This window comes from Symphalangus syndactylus, chromosome 12 (assembly GCF_028878055.3).
Source record: "Symphalangus syndactylus isolate Jambi chromosome 12, NHGRI_mSymSyn1-v2.1_pri, whole genome shotgun sequence".
NCBI classification, from domain to species: domain Eukaryota; kingdom Metazoa; phylum Chordata; class Mammalia; order Primates; family Hylobatidae; genus Symphalangus; species Symphalangus syndactylus.
In genome coordinates this window covers 66,525,640-66,531,639 of record NC_072441.2, presented here as the reverse complement: position 1 = coordinate 66,531,639, position 6,000 = coordinate 66,525,640, and positions in this window count along the sequence as shown.

Below are 6,000 nucleotides of genomic sequence, written 5' to 3'. Positions count from 1 at the left end.
CAGATTCCAAAGTCCTTAATGTCATCTAAGGTACCTCTTTGGTGTCAAGTCTTGCCACTCCCAAAATGACTTCTTTTCTGGCAAAAGCAAACCATTTGCATTGCAGTTCCCTGTATACACCAGCTTCTTTCACCTCTGTGTTAACTTAAACCTGCTTTTATTTATTGCCTAGAACATTTTCTCACCCTCATATCTTCTTAAATTAACACCTCGTCTTTCAGTGTTCAGCTCACTCATAAGCTCCTTCAGGAAGTTTTCTTTAACCCTCACTGCCTTCATTAGGGGTCTCCCTCAAACTGTCAAAGTAGGCAGAGCATACCTCTAGCAGTAGTACTGTAATTGTTTTCTTGTTGCTTGTCCTCAATTTTTATTCTGTTATCTGACCACATTTTGTACATTGAAGCAACTTATGGCAAGAACAAATCTAATAAAATGATGGTAAAATATAAATAAGACTAGCAAATCCAGAATGGGAAAAATTAAAATACCAGTTAAGACCAGCTATGTTGGGGATGGGGAAATACACAAATGTTCAGGCTGTATGGGCCTATTAGGTGATATAGTTGAGCCTTGATTTGTCTCTATAGGTGATTTAGCAGTCAGAGTTAAGGGAAACAGTTATAATTGTCATCAGAGAGGAAGAAACGATTTCTAAAAGAAATGTACATGTAGTTTCACATAGGTGGTACTAAGATATGTGCAAGATCCTATGAGAAGTTAGTAATGGGTTTCACATGACTTTCTTACAGTATTCTTCAACGAAAGCAGAGAGCATGACTTTAATATAGAGCTTAGACTGGGTGCAGTTGCTCATGCCTGTAACCCAGCACTTTGGGAGGCCAGAGAGGGAGGATTGCTTGAGGCCAGGAGTTCAGGATCAGCCTGGGCAGCATAGTGAGACCCTGTCTGTAAAAAGATTGAGTTAGCCAGGCATGGTGGCACATGCCTGAAATCCCAGCTGCTCAAGAGGCTAAGGCAGGAGGATTGCTTGAGCCCGGGAGTTTGAGGTTACAGAGAGTGGTGATCACACCACTGCGCTCCAGCCTGGGTGACAGGAGACCCTGTCAAAAAAAAAAAAAGAACATACAAAAAAGTAGGCTAGACATGGTGGCTCATGCCTTTAATCTCAGCACTTTGGGAGACCAAGGTGAGTGGATCACTTGAGGCTAGGAGTTTGAGACCAGCCTCAGCAATATAGTGAGATCCCCATCTCTACAAAAGTAAAAAATTAACCAGGTGTGGCAGCGTGTGCTTGTAGTCCCAGCTACTTGGGAGGCTGAGGTGGGAGCATTGCTTGAGCCTAGGAGCTCAAGGCTGCAATAAGCTATGCTCATGCCACCGAACTCCAGCCTGGGCTACAGAGCAAGACCCTGTCTCAATAATAATAATAATAACATTGTGCTTAATGAAGGCATTTCTTCAAGGACTTAAGGTAACATGATCCAAGTATATGTCCTTTATCATCCAGCTTAATTCAAGGATTTCTACTACCTAGATACATAGATGAGCACATACCCTTCAGGTAATTTTTCACCTATCACTTCTCTCAACTAGGCTTTATTTATTTATTTATTTATTTATTTTTTAAATCTGAGACGGAGTCTTGCTGTTCACCCAGGCTGTAGTGCAGTGGTGTGATCTCAGCTCACTGCAACTTCCACATTGCAGATTCAAGCCATCCTCTTGCCTCAGCCTCCCAAGTAGCTGGAACTACAGGCATGCACCACCACGCCTGGCTAATTTTTGTATTTTTAGTAGAGACGGGATTTCGTCATGATGGCCAGGCTGGTCACTCCTGACCTCAGGTGTTACCCAGCCTCAACTAAGCTCTTAATAGGAGTAGATAACAGACAGTATTGAATTTTCTGGTAAGAGCCTGGGTTTTGTGAGTTGCTTATTGAATGGACTTCCCCATTGAACAACCCTTTTTTTTTTTTTAGGTGGAGTTTTGCTCTTGTTGCCCAGGCTGGAGTGCAATGGCGTAGTTTTGGCTCACTGCAACCTCCACCTCCCAGGTTCAAGCAGTTCTCCTGCCTCAGCCTCCCAAGTAGCTGGGATTACAGGTGCCCGCACCACACCCAGCTAATTTTTTGTATTTTTAATAGAGACAGGTTTTCACCATGTTGGTCAGGCTGGTCTCAAATTCCTGACCTCAGTTGATCCACCTGCCTCAGCCTCCCAAATTGCTGGGATTACAGGCATGAGCCACAACTTTTAAGAATGATTATTTCTTTCCTTTTATTTCCATAGTGCCTGCCACATAGTATTACTCAGTAAATCTTTATTGAATGAATGGCTGTATATAATTAGATTCTGATGTGTTTTGGGATTGATATTTGAAATGGGTTTTATGATATTGTATCAACTATATGGAAAATAATGGAATTTATTCTAGACCAGGATTTCTTAAAAGTGGCAATACTGACATTTGAGGCTAGATAATTCTTTGTTGTGAGGGGCTTTCCTCTGCACTGTAGAATGATTATTAGCAGTATCTCTGGCCTCTACCCACTGGATGCCAGTAGAACCCTCAATTGTGACAACTAAAAATGTCTCTAGACATTGTCAAAGGTCCCCTGGGACGGGGCAAAATTGCTGTTACTTGAGAACCACTGATTTAGACCATGGATCCTCAGGGACAGGAAAGGGAGGGATTAGAACAGCTTCGGAATTGCATTTTCTGTATTTTTATGGTTCAGTTAAATGGTGAATGTTTAATTAGGTACTAAGAGAAATAAAATTGAAGTGCTGCCAATTCAAAGTGTAGCAAGGGGCCGGGCGTGGTGGCTCATGCTTGTAATCCCAGCACTTTGGGAGGCCGAGGTGGGTGGATCACAAGGTCAGGAGTTTGAGACCAGCCTGGCCAACATGGTGAAACCCCGTCTCCACTAAAAATACAAAGAATTAGCTGGGTGTAGTGGCAGACACCTGTAATCCCAGCTACTCGAGAGGCTGAGGCAGGAGAATCGCTTGAACTCGGGAGGCAGAGGCTGCAGTGAGCCAAGATTGTGCCTCTGCACTCCAGCCCAGGTGACAGAGTGAGACGCCATCTCAAAAAAAAAAAAAAAAAAAAAAAAAAAAGCGTAGCAAGGGAACACGATGCAGGTGGTAGAAATTGAGTAAACTGATTGACTTTTTAAAATTAAAGACTATAACTGAAATGTTAATCTAAAGAAAATTAGGTATGACTAAGCAACTGAATAAATACTACTACTGAAGTGATCCCAACTATTGGAGCTTTTAGAAGACTATGTTCTACTTGTTTGCTTTTTTATAATGTAAGAGGCATACATAGAATATGAAATTGTTGCTTTTGGAAAATATACTTTTAAGATTATCTCAATGAAGAACTGATTTCTCCTGTAGCCTGGTTTTACTAATTTATAAGCAAAATGACTAAAGCTCAGGTATACTATGAAGTTAATTCTTTAATATTTGCCCCGCTAGGAACTCTGTATAGCTTCTGTAGACATAGGGTTTGATGATGTGATATAAGTAGATGTTTATATTTTATAATCCATGAAGGTAGTCGATACTGTGCTCTTAGAACAGCAGCCATCTAATGTCATTCTTAGTTGACAGGTAAACAGTATGTTATGTATGTAATGAGGTCCCACAGAGACAATAGTGTTTTGGAACACTGCAGAGGCAATAATTTGCATATTACCATCATTTTATAGTTATGAATCAGTGACTGTGATGTGTTTCCATTACCCCTATTTTTGAACAGGCATTCTGTTAAAAGTATTCTATTCCTTTCTTAGATATGGGATGTTTAGGGGAGAGGGGACACATTACTTGTTTTCTTAGTTACAAGTCTCCATGTTGAGAGGAGTTACACTCAAGGATCTTCATCCACATGCACATCTGGTACAGATGACAAGATCCTGGACTTTAAGCCAATGATATAATGAGACAAAGCTTTTTGGGGAAGGATGTAAATTGTGGTCAGAGGGTGGCAAGAGAAACAAGTGATGGTGAAAAAATTCTGGCCTCACCATTTTTCAGTAATAACTAAGAGCACAATATTACAACGGCAAGGGTGAAGGTATGTGGGCTGAGGGAAAGGGATAGTTTTGGAGGGTGCTATATTGAAGGTCCGGAAGAAGTAAACAAACATGGAAAAAATTTACTTCACGTTGCTGACAGCCTGTACTCTGTTTCTATAGCTTTACAACACTGACTATACAAGACAATGCAAAGAGTCAAAATTAGATTTTTTTTTTTTTTGAGACAGAGTCTCCTTTTGTCATCCAGGCTGGAGTGCAATGGTGTGATCATGGCTCAGTGAAGCCTTGATCTGGGCTCAAGTGATCCTCCTGCTTCAGCCTCCTGAGTAGCTGGGACTATAGGTGCGTGCCACCACCCCTCAACTCAAAATTCGATTTCAAAGATGGCATAAGCATATTGATAGTGAAATGAGGAAGGTGGTTTATTACTGTGGGAAAAGCTTGAGTTTAATGTAAGACAGACTTGGTTTAAAATTTCTATTCTGCCACTTACTGATGTGTGAACTTGGACAAGCTATTTAATACCAGCTGGATGGTCTCATAAATATTTTTGTTTTTTATATATTGTTTTGGGAGTATGTCACAAATGTATTTTTTAGAATCCTTCAACTGTCAGTGGCTAGCTCTAATGTGAAAGGAGATTGGCCTAGAATTTTCTCTGAGTGCCCTCCTGATGTTAAAGGTCTGAAGCCTACTTAGTAATAATGGAGGTTTCAGCCCTTTTGCCTCTAGAGAGAATGAGCAACAGATAATGACAAATGAAAATAGCACTTTAGCTACATGGGAACATAATTTTTGTTCTTACTCCAAAAGCAATTTACGATCATTTTTAAAAATTAAGACTTTTTAAGAGAAGTTTTAGCTTCAAAGAAAAATTGAAACAAAGGTACAGAGATTTCCCATATACCCTCTGCCCCAACACAAGCATAGTCTTCTCCGTTATCAACATCCTCAATCACAGTGGTGCAATTTGTTATAACTGACGAACTTACCTCATCAATTATTACCCAAAGTCCAATTACCACCCAAATTCCTCCTCATCTTTTCATGGCCTGATAGCTCTTTTTTTTTTTTTGAGACAGAGTCTCGCTCCGTCACCCAGGTTGGAGTGCCATGGTGCCCTCTCAGCTCACTGCCACCTCTGCCTCCCAGGTTCAAGCAATTCTCCTGCCTCAGCCTCCTGAGTAGCTGGGATTACAGGAGTGAGCCACTGTGCCCAGCCAGCTCATTTCTTTTTAGCACTAAATAATGTCTATTGTCTGTATGTATCACAGTTTATTTATTCATTTACCTACTGAAGGACATATTGGTTGCTTCCAAGTTTGGGCAGTTATGAATAAAGCTGCTATAAACAACCATGTGCAAGTTTTTGTGTAGACAAGTTTTCAGCTCCTTTGGGTAGATACCAAGGAGTATAATTGCTAAATCATATGGTAAGAGGATGTTTAGTTTTGTGAGAAACCGCTAAACTCTTCCAAAGTGGCTGTACCATTTTGCATTCCTACCAGCAATGAATGACAGTTCCTGCCCCACATTGTCACCAGCATTTGGTTTTGCCAGTGTTCCGGATTTTGGCCATTTTAATAGGTGTGTATAGTTGTATGTGTTTTAGAGTGGAACAGAAAACACAAGATTGGCTTTGATATTTTGCAAGACAGAAATTCCATTCTGAACAACTGACTTACTGTTTATGCTTGAATCTTTTTGTTTGTTTGTTTGTTTGGTTTTTTTTGGAGACAAGAGTCTTGCTCTGTCGCCCAGGCTGGAGTGCAGTGGCATAATCTCGGCTCATCGCAACCTCTGTCTCCCAGGTTCAAGCGATTCTCATGCCTCGGCCTCCCGAGTAGCTGGGATTACAGGCACACACCACCACGCCCAGTTCATTTTTGTATTTTTTAGTAGAGATGGGTTTTGCCATGTTGGCCAGGCTGGTCGTGAACTCCTGACCTCAGGTTATCAACCCGCCTTGGCCTCCCAAAAGTGCTGGGAT